This window comes from Heterocephalus glaber, unplaced genomic scaffold (assembly GCF_053883595.1).
Source record: "Heterocephalus glaber isolate CG9 unplaced genomic scaffold, H.glaber_assembly_v1.0 deba00001461, whole genome shotgun sequence".
Classification (NCBI taxonomy): domain Eukaryota; kingdom Metazoa; phylum Chordata; class Mammalia; order Rodentia; family Bathyergidae; genus Heterocephalus; species Heterocephalus glaber.
Genome location: NW_028258308.1, coordinates 31,811,311 through 31,835,444, shown reverse-complemented (window position 1 = coordinate 31,835,444; position 24,134 = coordinate 31,811,311). Strand labels below are relative to the sequence as shown.

General features: G+C 36.6%; 2 pseudogenes; one reads left to right on the top strand and one right to left on the bottom strand.

Moving 5' to 3' along the window:
• Positions 1-1,592: 1,592 nt before the first annotated feature.
• On the top strand, positions 1,593-2,257 carry LOC106007950 (large ribosomal subunit protein eL21 pseudogene; annotated as a pseudogene).
• Positions 2,258-18,850: 16,593 nt separating this feature from the next.
• On the bottom strand, positions 18,851-19,792 carry LOC101722872 (synaptosomal-associated protein 23 pseudogene; annotated as a pseudogene).
• Between the last annotated feature and the right edge of the window lie 4,342 nt (positions 19,793-24,134).

The following is a 24,134-nucleotide window of genomic DNA, read 5'->3' as shown; positions in this document are numbered from 1 at the left end:
AACTCTCAAAAATGTCCTTGAAAGCAAAAGGATTCAACCCAGGGCCACACATTGTACTTAGCTCTTACATCTCTAGTTTCCTTCAATCCTGAATGGTTTCTTGGGTTTTTTTAATACTATACCTTAGTTGTGCTTGTCTGATGCTTCTTTCCACATGATTAGATGGAGGCTTTGTATTTTTGGGAGGGTTATCTCAGAGGTGGAACTGAGCTTTTATTATTGCATTATCCATAGGTAGCCCATGGTGTCAATTTATCACAAAATGATGTTAATAGCGCCTGATGGCAAAACAACTCCCTTTGAAATTAATAATTCCTTTGTAGGGAGAAACATTGAGGCTGGGTAAATATATTGCTCCCTATGATGAATGGCAATTTAAAAATTCCATCACTCCTTTTACTTTAGTTTTCTCCTATCTATCTATCTATCTGTAAAGATTCGTGAACTCCCATTTTATTCAATAGGATATAACATGTTATTATCATTATTTATTTTAATACTCAAATTGTCCCACATTTGGACAGTTGAACCCCTATTTGAGCTGTCTCCATGTCCTTTGGATATGTCCCCTCCATTTTTGAATGTTTCTTTACTCTCAGTTATAAGATGTTGCAGACTAGTCCTGAGTTTTTCATGCCTCAGACCTGGAACTAGCCTGCTTGCTCTCTTACTTCTCTCTCTCTCTCTCTCTCTCTCTCTCTCTCTCTCAGCATGTTGTGTAGCAAGGGTATTTGGCTGACATCATTAGCCTTGGATTATCTATGACTTCTAAAACAGGAACATTTTGGAAAAGAATAGGTCCAGGTGTTCTGGTCATCCACCTGGGTGTCTGATGCATATCTTGACTTAATGGACTGGGTAGTACTAGTTTCAGCATAATCTCAAATTCCTATTCATCCCTTAGGGAAGTATACATGTCTGGCCATTGTAACTTTAATCTCAAGGCCTTGCCTTCTTCAGATATGCCTCCAGCCACAGTTTTGATGTATTCTCATCTTCTGCATGGACTTCTTTCAGGACCTGTTGCCGTCTGACTGCCTATTAATTTCTACCTAACATAGCTGTCTGTAATACTCCTCCCTCTGAATAACTATTCCTAACTGTAGTTAGGGAAGAAAAGGCAAAGTTTCAATCTAGCTGCTTTGAACTGAGAAGGGTCGGTGTAGGGAAGACCGCAGTCAGGGGCATTCTCCAAAGAGCTAATCTAACTAGCCTTGGATAGAAGTCATGTTGCAGTTTAGGAGTTTTAAACTCCCTTTACAAGGCCCATCTAGTGGATCCTGGTAAATGGAGTCTGGTACATTTGTCATTAATTTCATCTACATGATCACTTGGAGTTTGGCAGCCTCTAGCAAGAATAAGCAAAACTTTCCAAGAAATTAAAGGATGTACATTCAAAGCATGAGCACTAGAATGGACAGGCAGGCTGGGAAAAGAGCACATTCAGGCACTGCTCTTACAGGACTAGAATAGCGATTATAGCCAAATGCCTCCTAGAGCTCTCTACTTATGGAGGTTATCTGTAAGTCTGATTTTTTAAAAAGACTTTTTTCTGCCTTTTGGCTGGAACTGCCATCTTCCAGTAATTTGCCAAAATGACAAACACAAAGGGAAAGAGGAGGGGAACCCGGTATATGTTCTCTAGGCCTTCTAGAAAACATGAGGTTGTTCCTTTGGCCACATACATGCGAATCTACAAAAAGGGTGATATTGTAGACATCAAGGGAATGGGTACTGTTCAAAAGGGAATGCCACACAAGTGTTACCATGGCAAAACTGGAAGAGTCTACAATGTTACCTAGCATGCTGTTGGCATTGTTGTAAACAAGCAAGTTAAGGGCAAGATACTTGCCAAGAGGATTAATGTGCATATTGAGCATATTAAACACTCAAAGAGTCAAGATAGCTTCCTGAAACGGGTCAAGGAAAATGATCAGAAAAAGAAGGAAGCCAAAGAGAAAAGTACCTGGGTTCAACTGAAGCACCAGCCTGCCCCACCCAGAGAAGCACAGTTTGTGAGAACCAATGGGAAGGAGCCTGAGTTGTTGGAACCTACTCCCTGTGAATTCATGGCATAAGCTGGGGATGTAGTTCTGCCACGCAGCACCTAATTAGCGGCTGAATGCCCTAATCTACTTAAAAATAAAAACTCATCCTGTGTTGTAAGGATGGTTTTCTTAATTGAACAGGTGTGTGGTGCCTTTACCTCAGAGAAACAAATATTTGGAGCAGATTCTCATTATACCCAGTTAATTGTGTCAAGTCTTTGCTCTTCCGTGGTTTTTTTGCTGAAAGATGTGAGGTATTGTGCAGATGTATACTCAAATGGCCAAATATTTATGAAATATTTATATTGGCTTGAAGATCCTCTAAATCACCTTGGGGACAAGATGTATCAAAATAAATGGAAGTCAGTATATGGCATTTCAGTTAAATAAATTGTTTAAAGCACCTTTAAAAAAAAAGATTTTTTTCTTCACTAGACCTGAATTATTTATCTAATGACAACAAATTTCATTTATTAGTGCCCAAGTCCCTCCAGTCTTAGATGTAAGAAGATGGAGGGTTTGCAGGACAATTTTGGCTAAGAAATTTAGACTCTTGCTGAGCTTTATAGCTGTTACTATGGCTTTTTAGCCTCATTGAAGTATAACAGTGGTTAACAACAGGAGTAGCTTGAAACTGCCAGCAGGGGTCAGTGACTTGAGCCCCCTTTCTATATCTAGCCTTTATTACTATGATATTATTCTTATACATCTTTTGGTTATACTTTTCTACTGGGTGTTTAAGACTGAGTTAAAGTGAGACCTGTGTTAATCAAAATTAACCTCTTGCTATATATCAAGGTCAGTTACATTTCCTCAGGCATTACTTTTGGAACCATGAATAGATCCTCTCAGCTCCTCTGTCAGTGTCAGTTGCTATGATGGGTCACAGTCTTGCTTGACCATGTAGCTTTCTGTGAAAGCATGGGAGACTTTTCTCTTTCTGGCAACCCTTCTTTTTGACACACTGTACATTGGTTGACTCCTGTTCTCTGGGGTCCAGCAATCTTGCTGCTTGCGAGGTTGGGTGACTCACTGGAGTTGTAACATCTTGTGGAAATGCCCCTCATTGTTGTTGACCTTGGAGGGCCAGGGCCAAAACATTGGCAGTCCTCTTAGCCCAGTTATCTTTCTTGCTCTGGTCTTCAAACCTCAGTTGTTGAACAAGATCGGTCACATCAGTATTATAGTGGGACCAGTAGGTTTAATTTTATGAACTTATCTAAATATTGAGCACCTTGAAATATATAGTATGACCAATGAACTTTTATTTCTTTACCAATCATGGTTGTCTTAGAAATTGAATTCAAGCAGAGTGTTATTAGATAACAATTATAAAATTTTACAGAGGAAACTTGAGATTAAGGGAAATATAATATTTTAGCATAATAATTACGATGCCATTATTAAGTCTGAAACACACTTAAATACCTATTTTAGTATAGAATAACTTTTTAGTCAGTAAACTTTATCTAGTTACCAAATATTAAATGACATAGAGAAATGTTTACCTAATATGTTATCTTTTAACCACCCTCTCTTACCAGAGTGACATTTAAAGGGAATGTACTTGTTTACAGATGTACTATACAGGTTATTAATGTCTAACTTTTAATTTTTAAAGTGACATTGTTTGGGCCACCCATTGTTTGAGCAATGTGTCGTAACATATATATGACATATACATAACAATCACTTAAGCATAATCCTTGAAAAGTATTTATATCATTTGGCTGGCTGACCAACACTGGTTTGGCATGCACATTTCATCACAAATAGCTGGAACACAAGTAAGGGAAAACCAGATGCTTAAGCCTAAAAAAGTTTATCACCATAAACCACTTTAGTTGGAACTCACAAGTGTGATAAGATGTTTTTTCAGTTTTCTTTCTTTGAAGGCCTAGGAACACTTGGGAAACACAAATATACCATAAGGTTATCAATAGTTTGTATCACAGTTCTATAGAAATCTTTACACATTTAGTTTGTACTCTTAAGACAAATTTTAGACTCCTTTAAGAGGTCTTAAAAGGTGTAACTATATTGACAAGAATTAAGGACATTCTTACAGCTCTGATAAGTTTGGGAAACAGTGTTAATGACTGCAGATAGACTTACTACCCAACATACAAGTATATCTCACTTATACAATAACAAAATATTTGTTTAGTCAAAACCAATAAATGTAGATCAGGTTTAAACGTCCAGACCAGATTTAAAGAATGTCAAATTTTGATTATTTTATATGTTTAAGGTCTGCACACATAATGCATAAAAGAGTGCAACTATTAGTTACTTTATATGCATTAAACTTTCATAGTCTTAATTCTATAAACTTAACTTAAAGCTTAGACTCATAGCATAGCTTGTTTTTAGATGTATATACATATGTGTCTAAATATATGTTATGTCATAAACTAAGATAATAGTTGTTTTAGTTTTTTTCTTTTTTTTGGTATCAGAATTGAACTCAGGACCTTGCACTTGCAAGGCAGGTGCCAGTATCACTGAGCTAAATCCCTGGCTCAGTAGTTGTTTATTTCAGCAATTATGAACTGATTTTTGAAAACATTTTACAGGTTAACATTCAAATACTCCTTAACTCTTATTTTTTGGTACTGGGGATCGAACTCGGGTCCTTGCACTTGTGCAGCAGGCAGTGAAACCACTGAGCTAAATCCCTGGCCCAATACTCCTTAACTCTTAAAGCTTTAGTAATCAAAAGCCTAATGATGAGATCACGAGAAATTTAATTTTGTAATTTTAACCAGGAGCATTTCAATATGTTAAGCAAAACTTACTGCTTTAGACATAGAAAGCTTAAACTTTTTTTTTTTTGGCACCAGGGATCGAACTACAGTTCTTGTGCTTGCGCAGCAGGCGACAAAAACCACTGAGCTAAATCCCCGGCCCTTAACCTTTTAATTATAGCCAACTTAAATATATCTTAACAATTGCTTTAGGTGACTCATGAGAACCTAATCATAACATTTAACACTGCAAGTTATATATATTATTTTTAAACAAGGAAAAACCCGTAAGTTATTATAGACAAATAACAATAGATATTTATAAAACCAATCTTTCTATATTATCTCAATCAGGTAACAAGCTATAGCAACTTTAAAGACACTTTTATTCTTATCTTGTTAATTCACTGTTAACCCTGTGAATAGAGGTATTTGGGCTATATCATGAGTGTCTACTTATCTATATACCAACTAAAATAGAACATATACCTGAAAATTGACATACAGAAACATATACAGCAACCCAATTACATATAACCTTTATGCTATCAAACTTTAAGGCCTTTATTTGTAAGCTACTCTGAATACCTTTCCTGTTAGTCAATACTATAGACTTATAACCAATAAGAGTCAGAAGGTGAGAGAAGAGCTTTGAGGTTTTCTCTTTTTACTCTCTAATTCACCTTTAGAGAAAAATCAACTTAAAAGAATTCTTATCTTAAATTGGTCCCGTGTTTATAAAATATAAATTTGGGGGGATAGTCATTGAGTTACCCATAATCCTATGAGATTTACTACCTGCCTTTAAGGTCTCCCTTGTGTACCTCTGGAAAGACAAAAAGACAAGAAAAATAAAAGCTGAAAACCAGGGTCATGCTGTGAGCATACCCCAAATTGGGGTCAGGTCGCACGAGCAGCCAGGGTCACACTGCAGGTACACCCCGAACCAAGGTCATGCCACATGCACAGCCTGCCCCATTTCCCAGAGTCAGAACTGCTCAAGAGAGCAGCCCTGCTCTGTCACCACAGAGTCAGAACTGCCCAGCATGGCAGCTCTACACTGTTTTCTGTCATGTCCAGAACAAGTGTCCTTGTTGCTGGATCAGGACTATTCCAGTAGCTCAGGGAAGCAAGAAAAGAAGTTGTGTGCAACAGCTGGGCTTTACTCAAAAATCTCCCCCAAAGATCTTTATATCTAGAGACTTGTAACATACACAAGGACTCAGAGGGTCTTAAAAGTCTGGAGATTTAACCTAATTACAGATTACATATCAAGGAAAGCAGAGGCCATGTGCTGTGCTTTCCCCCTCCCCCCACATATGGTGGAAGGCACTAGGTTCCTCTACTCTCCAGCTCTCTACATTTGTATGGTAACTAACAACAAAAAGTTAAGGGGGAGGAGGCTGGGGGTTGAGCTCAATGGCACTGCTCCTGCCTCACAAGCACAAGGTCCTGAGTTCGATCGCCAGTACCAGAAAAAAAAATAGTTTAAGGGGTTTGAGTTTTCTGACAGATAAAATCCTGAGGGAGGGAGAGAGAGGAAGAAAAACCCCGAAACCATTGGGCTCCTTCTTGATTAGAATCCACAGACTTCACTAAGTCCCCTGGCTTCAGAGAAAACTATGTTTCAGAGGCCCAAGGGATTGGGGAAAATGAGAGCAAAGAAAGAAAAGACGGGCCCGGGATTTAATTCAGTGGTTCTGGCGCCTGCCTCACAAGTACAAGGTCCTGAGTTCGATCTCCGGTACCAAAAAATAAAGAAAAAAAAAAAGACTAAATAAATACAAAGCTGTTTGGCTGGACTTACCAAACCAAAGTCAAGATTTCCACAATCTCCATATTGCTTTTAAGTCCCTTCATGGTCACCAAGATAAATGTCATCAGGCTGGGTCTGAGGTTTTCTGAGGCTGAAATAAGGAATTTAATCCACCCTTTTAAAATAAGTTTGCAGGTTCACTGACTCCTATTATGGAAAAATAATTTTCAAGATACATGAGTAAAAGAGACATGAGAAAGATTTACTAGAGGTAGATATATGATGCGCTCAAGAGCTAAGTGTGGCTGCTCGGAGAAATGAGGCACTTGAAACTGGCCATTTCTCTAAATACCATGGAGGAAGGTATTTAGATACCAAGAGCTGAGCTTTAGGTGTGTTCACTGTTATAGGCCCACCAAATGTACAGAGCTAGGGAATATATAAATGCAAAGACAGACAGACAGACAGACACACACACACATCAAGGAAAAAGAATAGATGAAAAAGAATGTATGACATTTGTAGCAATCTCTGAGAAGTTCTTTGAGAAAAAGAATGCTTACCTGGTGTTAAATAGTTTTACTAGATAACAGAAAAGACTCTCTCCCTGAGTTTCTGTAAGAAATAACAAAATTATTATAATCAGCTTTCACCATTTCACAACCTTATATGAGCTAAGACAATGGTATATAGAACTGCTGGGTGTAGTGGCTCAGGCCTATAAGCCTGGCCACTTGGGTGGGTGAGGCAGGAGGATCACAAATCTGAGGTCAATCTGTAGCACTCAATGAGACACTATTTTAAAAATAAAATTTAATTTAATTTAAAATTTTTTTTTGTACCAGGAATCAAACTTAGGACCTTGCACTTACCAGCCAGGTGCTGGACTGTTGAGCTATATCTCTGGCCCTAAAAATAAAATTTTAAAAAGGATTGAGAATGTAGCTCAGTGGTAGAGTGCTTGCCTATGCATAAAGCCTTGGGTTGAATCACTAGCATCACAAACACAAACAAAAAACAGTATATACTACTGGCCTATGCCTGTAATTCCTGCTACTTGGGAACCAGGAAGATCCCTTGAGCATAGAATCAGGACGACATTAAAAGACTCTCTTCCCTGTCTTCAAAAAAACTACATAGGGCCTGGGATTTAGCTCAGTGGTTCCGCTGCCTGCCTTGAAAACACAAGGACCTGAGTTCGATCCCTGGTACCAAAAAGCAAACAATCTATATTTATAGACCACATGCTCATTTTGGAGCAAGCACTTGATCATGCTGGTGGGATTTGGCAGTGGGTGTGTGTCCACCCTCTAGACCATATGGTTTACATCAGCTTGGAGGTCTAAGTGCAGAAGGGAATCCTACCTACAGTAGAGATCTAGAAGCAGTTGGGCCAGGGATTTAGCTCAGTGGTTTTGCCGCCTGCTGTGCAAGCACAAGGACCTGAGTTCAATCCCCAGTACCAAAAAAACAAAAAAAATAGAAGCAGTGTGAGTAACATCAGAATATTTCTTAGCATCAGCAAAATTACCTGCCTTTAAGGAGTCTGTGTCCCTTGTGTCCTGACACTTTAATCCCTTAGTGATTAAAAGAATCAAGATAGCTGTATGCAGTGGTGCACACCTGTAATCCGAGAATTTGGGAAGCTGAGGCAGGAAGATCCCCATGAGTTTGTGGCCAGCTGGATTACATAGTGAGTCTAAGGCCAACCTGAACTACATAGTGAGACCCTGTCTCAAAAAACCACAATTAAATAAACTAAAATGAGGGTATGTGCTACATTTCTAGCCAAAATTATTATCCAAAATTATTTTTAAATTAAAGTATGTCATGAAAATATTTAAAACTCAATAAAATAACAACCCAATTTTTAAATGGGCTAAAGATTTGACAGATACTTTAGTAAAGAAGATACATATATGAATGTGAGACACATGAAAAATGAATTCTACATATGCTACACATTCATACATATATGAATGCTAGACATGAAAAAAGGCTTGGCATAATTAGATAAATTGAATTAAACCTACAATGAGATGACCCCGCATGCCTGTCAGATGGCTAAAATTTTAAACACTGATATTACCTAGCACTGATGATGATGTGAAGTAACAGGAACTCTTAAATATTAGAAAAATTGTTTGGAAAACAATTTGACAATTTCTTAAATATATATCATATGACTCAATGATCACATTTCTGTGTATTCACCCAAATGAAATAACTTGCACCCAGATCCAAGTCTGTATGTGAGTGTTTGTACTGGAAATGACTCACGTATGTTTCAGCTGGTGAATAAATAATCATACTATGAGCCCAGAGGTAACATATGTCACTTTTTCATACTCCTCTGGCTAGAAGTATTCTCATAGTCCCTACCCAACTGCACAGGAGACTGAGAAATATGAAGAGCACATGGACATTTTATCAGGAACCATCATTTCTACTCAACAATCAAATAGTTTACAAGGAACAGGAATGGTCAGGGAATACTTCATAAAGGAGTGAGAATTTTTTTGTGTTAGAAGATGCTTCTGGCTTGGTAACTAGAGGGAAGAGAGAAAGCAGAAGAATTTCTTGGTGCCCTTAATGGACATTAATGAGTCCAACATAAAGGGTGAAAATGTATTTAAAGGTGAGGCTGGAGAACTAAATAGGCACAAGATTGCAAAAGGTCTTTAATGTTTCACGAAGGGTATTAATATCCAAGAGTTAATATATAAGTGCCGCTGGAAGCTTTTCAGGCAGAGACTAACATGAACAAAGTGAATTTTTCAGGAAGACTAATTTTGCAGGAACATGTACCTTGGCTTATTTTATTCTATGCACAATCTAATTGCAAGCATTCTGTTGACCTTAAAACATCCTTTGGAAGACTTCCATTTCCGAGAAAATGGCAGCCTGAAAAAATATACATTACAAAACACCTCAGATATAAGGAGAGAGAATCCAAATGGCTCTGGAGACTCATTTTCTTTCCCATTTTGATAGTGTGGTAACATGCTGCTTCAGCAGTCTATGTTAGCTCAACAGAAGAATAGCTTCATCAGTGGCTGAAATCCAGAGACTCCTCTTTGGAACAAGCTAGTTTCATTAACCAGGAAGCTCCTAATGCCATAGTCTAATTTCACAACAAATAAGCTATTCTTTGCCCAAGTAAACTTATCTACAAGATAGCAAGAGGACGGGGAACCCATGTAGCCTGCTGATTTGCTCCCTCTAAGTTTTCTAGTAAGATTTCACATGACTTTTCACAACACCAAATACTGCTAGTAATGTTTATATCTGTGTCTTTCACATAGCAGAATGCATATATTTTTAAATGTATATCCATGCTGGTAACAAAGTAAGGGAAAATCCTTAGAAGCCAAAAGTTGAATGTCATTAACTGAGAGAAGACATTTGCAACTAATAAAGGATTAGTATCCAAAATATGTGAACAACTCTTAAAGATTAGTAAGCATGGGCTGAGGATTTAGCTCAGTGGTTTCGCCGCCTGCTACACAAGTGCAAGGACCTGAGTTTGAGCCCCAGTACCAAAAAAAAAAAAAAAAAAAAAAAAAAGATTAGTAAGCAGAAGACATATAATCTGATATGGGAAATGAAGAAAAGACAAGAATAGGAAATGCACAGAAGTAAAAAATGCAACATATGAAAATCTCATTAATAAGTCAAGGAAATAGAAAATAAAAACCACATCACTTTATGTTTTATTTTATTTGGTACCGGGGATCAAACTTGGGTCCTTGTGCTTGCGAGGCAGGCGGTGGCACCACTGAGCTAAATCCCTGGCCCCACTTTATGTTTTACATTGGAGGAGAATTTAAATAAGGTCTGGAAATTCCTGTACAAACTCTGCCTCAGGTTAACCAAATTATTGGTCTAAAAAAAAATTCTCTTTAGAGGAATATTCTAATACATGAAAGGAATAGTAGTCTCTCATGATTTTGCAACTGCCAATGAAATAATGATCTAAGCAGTGATTTTTCAATGAGTGCTACCCTTACATACAAAATAGAAATAACTAAATGCTATGTAGCCGGACTTGCTGGCACATGACTGTAATCCCAGCACTTGGGAGGCGAGGCAGGAGGATTGCTGCAAGTTCAAGGCCACCCTGAACTACATAATGAGACCCTGTCTCAGAAAAAAAATAAATTAAATAAATATTATATACTTCCTGATGGAAGACTATATCCTCAACCTAGAAAATGTTTTTGTTGGAAATGTAATCAAGATTCGAGATCTAACAAATGCACTACTGGAAATGCAAGGAACAGAGGAACATGTTAAACAGCACCATGAGGCTGGATTTAACAAAACCCAGACAATGGGAAACTGTAAAACAAACCACTATTTGTTCACCAAATTGCAGGGGTAGAAAGAAGAGTTTTTTTCTTCCAATTTAAAAATTTTATGACAAAGTGAAACAAAATTTTATAAGAAAATAATAAGAGAATAACAATAGTTAATACATTGTGTGTCATTATCTTGTTTTTTGTTGTTTTTTTGTTCTGGTAGCAGGAATCAAATTCAGGACCATGCATGGACTTGGAGCACTGAGCTAAATCCCAGGCCCTTGTGTGTCATTATCTTTAAAGTAGTTGCTCAGACAAAATAATTTCTTTTATCAAGAAGAAACATTTAGGACACATAGTTTTTACATGGACTGATTTGAGTAAACAATAAGACAAACAAATAAATGAAACAAAAACAAAAGTATGTGACAAATGAAAAAATTTGAACATTGGATGCATATTTTATTATATTAAAGAATTATTGCTTAATTAAGTATGATACTGGCATTGTTTCTCTGTTTTTAAAGGTAATACAGAGGAACCCTCAGGAGAAGCTGGAAATATTTTAGATCATGGGTGTCCAGCCTTTGTTTTTTCTGTGGTATTGGGGATTCAACACGGGGGCTTCACACTAAGCTATGTCTACAGCCCTTTAAAAATTTTGTTTTGAGGCAGAGTCTCACTAAGTTTCCTAGGCTGGTCTCAAACTTGTGATCCTCCTGTCTCAGCCTCCCAGAGTGCTGGCAATATAAGCATGTGGCACCATACTAAGCTAGGTGTCCAAGCATTTAACTTATCTGGGTTGCATTGAGTGAAGAGAAATTGTCTTAGGCTGCAATAAAATATATAATATAGTTAATGTAGGTAAGTAATACAAATTTATTTTTATTTTTATATTAACATTAAATTATTTTATGAAGTAACAATATAAGCCCAAACTTAGTAATTAAATAAGAAAACTTACATGTCTACTTAATAACAATAACATCTGTTTTCACAGGTATACACATGTGATAATTTTATTGGTAATTGGCTGTATTTTATTCACCAAGTCACCCAGCATGTGCAATGTCTGATACACTTTGATTCCAGAACTGTGTGTGTGGGTACAGGAGGCAGAGTGGGCCCTTCCTCTATACAGCATTTTTTTATTGCCCTTGCAGGGCATGCAATCAAGTCACAAAATATTTAAAAATTACATAATGTTGAAGATGTAGAATCTTGTGGGGCTGTCCAGGGCTACTTATGGCCTATGGGGCCATGGGTTGGACACAATTGTTCTAGATATTTATCTGAGTTGTAGTTTCATAACTGAGAATGTGTAAAAAAAAAATTCACCATTTCAGTAAGCACCCTCTAAAGGGCTGCATTTTACTGTAAGTTTACATCAATTTTTAAAAGGCAGATTCCTTATTTTTAGGGATACATCCTGAAATGTTTACAGGTAAAGCAATGTAATATTTCAGATTAGCTTTAAAATACTCCAAGAGAGCCATGAAGATTGACCATGAATTGGTAAATGCTAAAACTGAGGAATAATTTATAATATAATTCTTGTACCTGTTTGAACTTCTATAATGTAGTTGTTTATAAATGTCTGGCAAGATAATAAGAAGTAGAACAATGGAAACTCTTTTACATTTTTCATAAGAATGTACATTGCAAATTGAAAAACAATATCATGTTCTCTAATAAAACTCAAGATGAATATAGGCTTTAATTGAGCATTTTCTCTCTGAGGTGACAACATAGAGCAGTGGTGGTGAACCTATGGCACCCGTGCTGCAGGGGGCTGTTTGTATCATTGAAAGGTTCGCCATCACTGACATAGAAGAATACAAGCAACTGTGTTTATATATACATGTAAATGTAAAATAACTCATAATCTTTTTGGTACTGGGGATTGAACTCTGGGCCTTTTCACTGAGCTACATCCCTAGCTCCTTTATTTATTTATTTATTTATTGGTGCTGGGGATCGAACTCCGGTCCTTGCGCTTGTGCAGCAGGCAGCAAAACCACTGAGCTAAATCCCCAGCCTTTTTATTTATTTTTAATTTTAATTTTGAGATCAGGTCACTAAATTATTCAGGCTGGGCTTGAACATATGATCCTCCTGCTTCAGCCTCCCAGAGAACTGGGATTACAAGTGGCACCGTTGTGTCATACAACATTCTTTATAACAAAGCAAAAGAAAAAGGAAAGGTGCTAAGGTTTGACTGTATCCCCCAAAACTCAAGTGTTGGCAACTTAACAGTATTGAGAAGTGGAGCTTTGAAGAGATCTTTAGATTCTAGGTCTCAGAGCTCATGAATAGATTAATGTCATTATAAAAGGGCTTGATGGAGAGAGTTTGGTCTTTTTGTCCTTCTGACCATTCTGCCTTCTGAGGACACAAAATTCCTTCTCTCTAGAGGTTGCAGCATCCAAGGACACTTGGAACCAGAGAGCACCCCTATCAGACAGCTGAACCTGCTGGCTGGCACCTTGATCTTCATCTTCCTGGCCCCTAGAACTGTGAGAAAATGTTTCCTTTTTAAAAATAAGTTTCCCTATCTCAGGTATTTTGTTATCATAGCGCAGAGAAAAATAGAGAGAAATAACACAGGTATTAGTTGATAGGAGAATCAATAAATAAATTATATTCACATAATGGAATTCTGTCTAGCTATGAATGAGGTCTGGCTACATTTTACAAATGTAGATGAACCTCCCAAAATTAATGAGCAAAATCTTTGCAGGAGAATGTTACAGAAATACCTTAAAGATTCAAAATATGCAAAATAGGATGATGTATGTTAAAGAGAGATGTAGGCAGTTAAGCTCTAAGGAAAGGAGAGCAAGTTCACAGTAAGCACAATGATGAATCAGGGTGGTGCATTTGGGGAGGGTCCTACAGTCTTCAAAGTTTCCAATAATATTCTACACCTTAAGCTGGGTGATGGATACATGGCTGCTTATTTTAATACCATTTTATATCCCATATATATGGTATAAACAATTTAATGTATAAAATATTCTATAATAAAATAATTTTTAAAAGTCATGTTTGACTCTCTCCTTGAATATGACTGGAGCTGCAGACATGCAGGCTGAGACACTGCATCCTGGGAGGGGAATAGCTCTTTGAGACTGCAATAAAAAGTTGTCTCCAATAATACTACATTGCAAAAAATGGGACAGGAACAAAATGGAAAAAGTAAAGAAGTGAAGGAGGCAGAGTTTGAAGAATTTGTGGTAGAAAAAGTATTGGACTGATGAGTACTGAAGGGGAAGGTAGGGTATTTCTAGAAGTGGAATGGATTTACAGATGCTAACAATACATGGGAACCTGAAGAAAATAGATTGTACAGCATTAATTGAAACATTTTTTAATTCTCAAAAAGTTGATAAAAAAAAGATGGTATGAAAAGAAAATCTTTATCAGATGGTAAATCTGATGATAGCAAATCAGGGAAGAGATGCTGCTAAATAAAAGCTAGACCACAGGAAACAGGGAGGGAGACCTTTTGCAGATGGGCAAGAGACCTAGGGATGGAGGAAAAGGAAGGGAGTGAAGAGGAAGTAAAAAGGATTAAGATATAATGTGTACACGAACCAACTCCCCATAATGGATGTATTTGTCATGTATCATACACATATACTAAGTAAAGATATATATATGTATATTTATTTTTCATAGAAACAGTAAATAAATATATGAAAAAAACATTCAACATTACTAGTCATTCATGAGATGCAAATGAAAACAACACTGAGATTCTATCTCACTCCAGAAAGAGCAGTTGCTATCAAGAAATCAGTCAATAACAAATGCTGGAGGGGCTGTGGGCAAAGAGGAACCCTGCTCCACTGCTAGTGGGAGTGTAGACTGGTGCAACCACTGTGGAAACCAGTGTGGAGATTCTTCGAAAAACTAAAACTAGAGGTTCCATTTGATCCAGCTATTCCTCTTCTTGGTATCTTCCCAGAAGAATTGAAAGTATCATACCACAGCGATATATGTGTACCCCTGTTTATAGCAGGACAGTTTGTAGTAGATAAATCTTGGAAACAGCCCAAATGCCCCTCAATTGAGGAATGGATAAAGAAGATGTGAGTTTTTTGGTTTTTTTGGGGGGGGGTACCAGGGATCGAACTTGGGACCTTGTGCTTGCAAGGCAGGCACCGTAACCACTGAGCTAAATCCCCGGCCAGAAGATGTGGTTTTTAAAAAATAAAATGGAGTACTACTGAACCATAAAGAAAGGTACACTTGAGACATTTATAGCTAAATGGATGCACCTTGAGACCATACTCTTAAGTGAATAAATCAGACACACATGTGTAAATACCACATTGTTTCTCTGGTGTGAGAAACTGAAAGTGTAAATGAGGACCAAAATGTGTAATAGATATTGTGAAATAGGAAAAAATGTTCAAAGGGGAAGGGGAGCTAGGGAAGAGTTCAGGGGAAAGGAAAGAAGGGGAAAAATGAGAAAAAAAGGAAAAATGGAAACAAAACTTTCGTAAATAAGGAAGGATTTCGTAAATAAGGAAGGATTGAAAAAATAAGAAACAAGATATATCATGTACAGGTACAAATTCCCTACGATGAATGTGATCATTGTGTATACCTAACATGTACCAATAAACTTAATTAATTAAAATTTTTTAATATAGTTACAAAAGTGAAATAATCTGCTCAGTTTTATCATCTAAAATGTGAAAAATGTTTCAAAGCATCAAGTTTTAAATTAGAAATATATTAAATTTCCATTTGTAAATATGGAATATTTAAAAATATAACAAATGTAAGACACATAAAGGCAAATATACATTGAATAGAAGATTATTCATTAAAATAAACTACTCTAGCATCGATCCAATAAAATCTACCAAATTTAAATATATACACATATATTTAAATATATAAATATATACATGTATATATATAAATATATATAAATATAAATATATATATAAATATATTAAAATATATATATATATATGTAATTGAAATAACAACAAAAAAGAGCTGCTGTTGATAAGCCAAGAGGCTTTGCCGGAGATCTAGATCCTGAACGAATAATTGGTGGAGAATGAATGTGTCTCATGAAACAGATTCAGATGAGGCCAACTTGATGCTGGCTAAAGAGGCAAATATGACATGTTCTCAAGTTGTAAATGCTTTTTGGTCTTGAAGGAGAACAGGAAAAGGACACTGTATGCTCTCTTTAAGGGCTATTGTGGTAGAAGAAAAATTATAGTTGCTTTCTATGAAAAGAGACTAACTTGGCATTCTTGTCCAGAAAAATGAAGCCATATATATATATTAAGTATAATGTCTGTATAACTTTATACTTAATATATATATATATTATATATATAATGGGTCTTGGTTTTTTACTTATTAGTGTAAAAAAACTTTATTCTAAGGAAAACCAAGTTTAATATGTTGACTATTTGTTTATTTATTTGAGATAGTGTCTTGCTCATATTCCAGGATGGCCTTGAATTCACACTATAGCCCAGGCTGGCCTTGAACTTTCAGCAGTCCTTCTGTCTCAGCCTCCCAAATGCTGGGATCACAGGCATGTGCCACCAAGCCCAGGAATATGTTTGTTTTGAAAGTAGTATTGAGTTTTTTTGTGTGTGTTTATTTTGCATCAATACCACTGGTTAGTTTGAACAAATAAAAGTTTTCTGAAGTAGCTTCCTTTATCAGAAAAGAGCATTTGTACCCTAATGTAGCTCTTCTGTTTTTCTAAATGTTGGGGAAACGTTCCATAGCCAAACTCAATCAGAACTTGTTTTTAGCTCACATGCTTGAGGGCCAATAAATAATTGTTTGTTGTATGTAAATAAAATACTTATATAAGTGGTTTTTATTTTGTTTTTAAACATTCACCAAAACAAAAACCATGAGTGATAAGCCCATGTTTCTGAGTTGCCATCATTCTGAGCAACCTAAGAAATAAATCATTTCAAGTAAAACTGGCAGTTTTCCTGAAGCTATAACCTTCCAGGTTAAATAGGTGATTCTTTGGTTAATTGGACAGTTTAAATTAGATAATTTCAAAGCAGTCACATCAGAATCCATGTATATGTTTTTAATCACATAAATACAGCAGTTTATTTGCAAAATTCCTAAAAGGAAAAATTGTATTACTACCAACAACTTTCCCACCCAAATAAGTAAACTAGGCAAAACCTGGTTTGTTTGAACTAGGTAAGCAAGACATGTTAAGGGAATAGGTACAGAGTCCTCCAGTGAGCCATTCCCTTACAATAACTTGAAATCTTTGTACGAAAAGCTCATGACTCATGAAGGGTCTAAAAGTTGCTTCATGGAAAACTACTTAGATGATTAGAAGTGTTCACAATTTACTACTTGCTGGAATAAATGAGTGAATACATTTTTGTAATCTACATTATTTGACCTGCATATTTTCCTTTATCCAACTTGTTCTATTGGATTTTTTTTTGATTTACAGAATTCTGCTTTATTCAGTTTATTAAACAAAAGCTAATGAAATTATTGCCTCCAAAACAAAAGGCACAAAAAAACAAAACAAAAAACAACAGGCAAAGAAACAAGTTACCCATTTGAACGAATAATACCATTAGTTAGTTACAAAATTTAATGGTAAGAAATGGTGGTTACTGGTGGAACCAACCCATACTGACAGCTCTGAAGTGTGCAGATGCTAGTTTTTAAAGAAAGGGGACAGATACTGATTATACTCCGTAATACTGTCTGGGACCTACATAAAACTCAATTTTGGACATAGTTCACTATACAAGGTTAAGAGAACAACAGTGAAATCACTAAGAATTAAACCAAAGGTGTAGTTTCCAAATCATTTTTAGTGAGAGAATACCATTGTAACTTTTTAACATATAAAGCCAGATAAAACTCAAAGAAATCTATTTTTCTACCTGAGATCAAAATAAGTTTTCTGTTTCTTTCTTCCTTTTTTTTTTGGTACCAGGGATCAAACTCAGGACCTTGTGCTTGCAAGGCAGGCACGGTGCCACTGAGCTAAGCCCCCAGTCCAGTTTTCTGTTTCTTATCTAAACATAATTCTTAGTACTGAGGTAAATCTGAATTCACATACTTTGTCAAATTTTTCCAAAAGAAGTTAAGGCTTGATTTAGAGATTCTTGTGTTAGACATATATATTTACATTTTTTCTTCAAAGACTAATAAGAAGCTTATGTGGATAATAGGTCTGTAATAGGACAGTGATATTACTTCTAATAATGAAAATAAAAAGCCACTCATCTGTACAAGTGTTCCTGTATGTGCAGTATGAATTGGGATCACAGAATCTATGTACATGCATGAATCTCTAGAGTTCAAAATGCCCTGAACTCATTATGTAGCCCAGGCTGGCCTTGAACTTGTGGTGATCCTCCTGCCTCAGCCTCCCAGTTGCTGGGATTTCCGGCATGTGCCACCATGCCCAGCTAAGCTTACTTAAAAAAAAATTCATATTATGGAAACAAAGCTTTTGTATATAGGGAGGGGAAGGGGCTTGGGGGGGGATGGGATAAAATAAAATTTATTTAAAAAACATTTTATTCTACTCTTTCAGGCAGGCGTTATAAAATGGTGATGTAGGATAAAGATATTGTGTATAAAAGTTTCAAAACCAAGCATTATCCTTAATTGGCAAAAACTGCAATTTAAAAAACTAAATATCACTAGATCTTTACTGTGGCTATGGAACTTTTTGTTTTTTTGTGGCCTGAATATTTTTACTGAGGTAAAAACCTCTTTTCTCTTTTTTTTCACTTACTACAAACCAAAGGCAACAAACATAAAAAAAAAATATTTCCACAGCTGCCTTCTTTACGGCTGTCTTTGGCAGTGCTTCCAAGTCTTGAAAGCAAAAGAACCTGCTGAGGTTCTTCTTTCCTGAAGAGGGCGATACTTCTCCTTTCCTACTAGATGTGATATATGAAAACCAATCTAAGAGTATGAATAGAAAAAGAGAATAGCGAAGGCTGGCAGTAATCTATCTTCAAGAGAAACAAAAAATAATGTAGGGAGGCTATTACACTGGGCCCTCTTCTACATTATCTTCTGATTAGCGCAGTGTGAGATCAAAATTTCCAACTCTGACAGGGCAATGGCGTAGGAGGAACAGCTACAGAAGTGAATAAATGGTAATGCAATACAGCAGTAGCTTCAGCTGTCAATGAATTTCTTTGCTCTGGTATTGGCAATGTCAATACGATCTTTGTTGGTGTCAGCCTTTTCTGTGATCCGGTCTATTTCTCAATTTTGAGCTTCAATTTCATTGCCTGTGTCCAAGGCCAAGTTCTTTAGATTTCCCAGGATATTGCCCACTTGAGTCAGGTTTTCTTCCATCTCATCTTCTCTGGCTTCATTAGTTACACATTTAATGTATCTGCGGCTGGCTGCACTGCTGGCTGGCTGCTGAGGCTGGTCGTTTGTGACTCAGGCTGGTTGCTTGGATACCACATTGCTAGGTGAGTTGCCTCCGCCATCTCCCCACATTGCCTTATAGGCCTTGCCAGACTCAAAGTTCTTCGTCCTGTTACAAGGACAGACACAAAGGCCACAGCACTTGTTGAGTTCTGTTAAAGTCTTCTCTGTCTCTCTCATGTCTTTATTTATCTGGTCCATGCCTTCTTCTATGCGGTTTAGTTGTTCCCCTTGTTCATCCAGCATGGTGATGGTTTTGATTCCTGCATCCTGAGACTCAATGGCTAAGCCCAGGATTTTCCTTGTACTCTCCAGAGACTCATCAGTGAGCTGGTTAGCCCTCAGCTGGATGTCTCCGTGTGAGAGATTATCCATGATGAATCAGAATTCCACCAGGTACAGGGGTGAAAATGTGGATATTTAAGAGGTTCTGGCCACTCCTCTCCAGCCGCAGCAGCTTGGACACTGCCATCCAACTTGTTCTTCACAGGTAGACTCAATCTTTTTAGTATTTGGGTTACTGTTTTGGTAGAAGCCAGGAAAATAACTTTATAGTAATTGTAATGTTATCCAACTGTTTTATTGTAAATAATGACAGAAGTGATCAGTAAATAGTTTTATATTCCTTTAAGAAATAAAGGTCATATTCAATTGTTACTCAGCAGCCTTATGACCTAGCTCACAGGGAATGATGTGGTATGATACAAAAATACTGGACTATCAGGAATTTGGAAAGCCTGGGTTTTAGAGCCAGTTACGCTGCTAAGTGGACTTGTGATTTTGCACAAATCACTTAACTCTTCTTAACTCAAGTTTTCTTATCTAGAAAATAAGCTAATTAGCATTTCCCAATTATATTACTTAGATCACTAGTTCTAACATATGTTAATAAATATTTTGTAAACTCTAGATTAAATACAATTGAGGTTTCTCTATTGTGGGACTTCTCAGAGCCTTGGATATACAATCATGATTTGTGAATCTCTGAGAGGAGAATATGGAATTTTGAAAAGGTGTTTACGCTATTGCTATGGTTTGGGTGTGGATTAAGTATGTACCCTGTGGGTTCATGTGCTGGAATTTGATCCCCATTGTGTGGTATTAAGAGGATGGAAACTTGGTCCACTGTGGTGGGGACTTTGGGAAGCAGTTAGGACGAGACAAGGTTATCAGGGTAGAAGCCTGTGAAGAGAGAGACAGAGATCAGAGGGAATGCACATACTGGTTCTCCCTGCCCCAATTGCAGAACGCCCCACACCCTTGGGACTCTATCAGCGTGAAGGCCATCACCAGCTGCAACCCCTGGACCTTGCACCTCTAGAACTGTGAGGCAAAATAAACCTGTATTCTTTATAATTACCCAGCATCAGGTATTTTATTAGAGTAATGAAAAAGACTAGTACAATCACCGAGTCATGTACAAGTATGTGTGGCTGCTCTTTTTTTTGTTGTTTTTTGGTACCGGAGATTGAACTCAGGTCCTTGCGCTTGCGCAGCAGGTGGCAAAACCACTGCACTAAATCTCCTGCCCTGTTTGGGTGCTCTTAAAAGGAAAAGAGTTTGAGAAATACTAGAGGAGCTGTTTCTGAGGTCCCCTTCAAAAAACCTACAATTCTCAAATTACCCTGACTGCAGAATGCAGTGAATTATCAGGAAAGAGGTGGAAAGCAAGGATACCCGTGACAGATTAATTTGATGGTGTAGGTTATCATATGAGCATGAAAACTTTAATAATTGAGTTATTATTATTATACTAATGAGGATGGAGAGGAAGAGTCGTGGTCAGGAAATATCATTAAGTGAGTCAAGTGGGGCTGAGCACAGACTACCTTTTCCCTATTAAACTCTGAACGCAAGAAAAGCCTCAGCATTCAATTCTTGCTGCCCTGATCACATAGCCACACTGAATTTGTTGTGTCTTTGTAGCATATGGGATATTTTTAGAACAGGAAGGGCTCACAGAGCTCACTGAGTCCAATTCTTACATTTGCACGTGAGGTATTATGTTCCAGAGTTTAAGTGACTTTTTCAAGGTCACATAGATCATTAGTATTTTTGGTTTTTGTTTTTTTTGGTACCGGGGATTGAACTTGGGTCCTTATGCTTGTGAGGCAGGCGGGCGGATCCACTGAGCTAAATCCTTGGCCCTGCTCATTAATATTAACAGCAGAACTACTCGGGCTTCTTGATTCTCAGACTAAATACTGTACTGTAATACTCTGACATTCAATACAAAGGTGCGAGTACCACACCAAAGACTTAATCTAATTTTTATTAGCTTAAATTTTCATAACAATCTTGAGCCAAACAGCATCTATAAAGTAAGGTGGATGTTATGAATTGAAGTGTGTTACAACCCAGAGGACAAATGGCTGCTTTAATCCTAAATAGTCATCTTACATTTATTATTAGTAACAATTTGAGAATGGATACATTAAGAAAAGCCTGCCGAAAACTACTGCTGTTACTAAGGAATAACAGATAAAGCGAAATGGTGTTGATACCAATAGACTGTGAGAGTTTTATTCACACATTGTAACAGTCAGAGAAACCATTACAAAAATTATCCAAAGACATACACTCAAAAACACTATGAGTAAATCTGGAGAAAGTCCTAATAAATGTTCAAGCAACTTGTAGGAACATAAGAAAAGAGGAGCAGAAGAATGAGAACCAGAGAAAACAAATACCATACTATAAAACAAATAATAATAATTGTATACTTACACACTACCATTAGATAATTACCTTGGACATAATTTTCTGACTATATCAATCAAAGAGCAGAGACTAACAGAATGAATAGAAGGCATGGTGTAACTATGCTGCTTAAAATAAAATCACTCCAAATTCAACGACCTAAGTAAGTTGAAAATAAAAGGATGGAAAAAAGAAATATCATGCAAATATTAATTTAAAAAGGAGAAGTGATTCTATTATCTGACAACATATACTTTAGACAAAAGAAAATTACAAGAGACAAAGAGGGACTAAAAGAGTGGTAAAAAGATCAATCCTTAAGGAAGACGTAACTATCCTAAATGTATATGAACCAAACAACAGAATCTTAAAATATGTGAAGCAAAACCTGGTAGAGCTAAAAGGAGAAATCAACAAATTCATAATTATATTTGGAAATTTCAATATTCTCTTGACAGCAACTGATGGAACTATTAGACTGATAGAAAATGATCAAGAACATAAATCTAAACAACATAATCAACCAACAGGACCTAATTAACATCTATAGAACACTCCACCTGTATTATTCACTTTCTAATCACTTGGACAAAATACCCAATGCCTGAATTTAAAGGAGGAGAGGTTTATTTTGGCTCACAGTTTCAGCAAGTTCAACCCATGATCAGGTCAGGCAGCTTCAAAGTAGAAAGGGCATGGTAAAAGGACCTGGTGGAGCAAAACTGTTTATGTCATGGTACCCAGGAAACAAAGAGAAAAGAGAAGAGTTGGGCACAAGAACACACCATTCCAGGTCATGCCCCCAGTGACCTGCTTCTTCTGACCAAGACCTACCTCTAAACAGCACAGTCAGTTATGAAATCATCAGTGAACTAATCTACTAAAAAGTATAGCACCCCCATGATCCAAACACCTTCCAAAAGTCCCATGTCTAAACATGAGGCCTTTGGGGATCATTTTAGATTTAAATCACAATACTACCCACCAACAGAATACATGTATTTTTTTTCCAAATACCTGTGGGACATTCAGTAAGATATATCATATCCTGGGCTATGAAACAACCCTCAATAAATTTAAAAGAATTGAAATACTACAAATATATTCTCTGGTCATAATGGAATCAAACTATAAGTTGTAATAGAAAGATGACAGGAAAATATCTAAACATGGAGATTATACCACACACTCCTAAGTAATCCATAAGTCAAAACAGAAGACTCAACCCGGAACTTAGCTCAGTGGTGCTGCCACCTGCCTCATAAGTGCAAGGTCTCGAGTTCTATCCCCCACACAAAAACAAACAAACAAAAAAGGAAGACTCAAAGGAACTAAGAAGCACATAGAACTGAATGAAAATAAAAATATAATCTATTAAAATAAATGGAATATGGCCAATGGAGTGGTAAGAGGGAAATTTATAGCAATAAATGCTCATGATAGAAAAGATGAAAGTGCTGGGTGTGGTGACACATGCCTGTAATCCTAGCACTCAAGAGGCTGAGGCAGGAGGATTGCCATGAGTTCAAGGCCAGCCTGAACTATAAGGCAGGACCCTGTATTAAAAAAAAAAAAAGGAAAATTTAAAATCTCAAACCAATAATATAAGTTCCTATTTTTAAAAATTAGATAAAAAGCAAGATAAACCCAAATAAAATAAAAAGGACATAATAACAAAATGAACAGAAAGCAATGAAATTCAAAACAGGAAAATAATAGAGAAAAATTAAATAAATGAAAAGCTGCTTCTTGGAAATGATAGATTGACAAACCTCTAACAAGCCTGATTAAAAAATAAAAAGAGAGAAGACACAAATTAGCAGTATCAAGAATGAAGTGGGAGACTTGTTCAATATAGTTCTGGAAACATTAGTAAGAACAATTAGAAAAGAGAAAGAAATAAAAGGAACATGGATAGGAAAGGAAGAAGTTAAATTATCATTATTTAGTGATGACATGATCCTCTACATAGATTACAAAAATACCACCAAAAGACTCCTAGAATTAATAACCAACTTTGGTAATGTAGCAGGATACAAAGTCAACACTAAAAAATCAATAACATACTTGTTCCCAAATAAACTCACTGAGAGAAATTAGGGAAACAACACCTTTCACAATAGCATCAGGAAAAATGAAATACTTA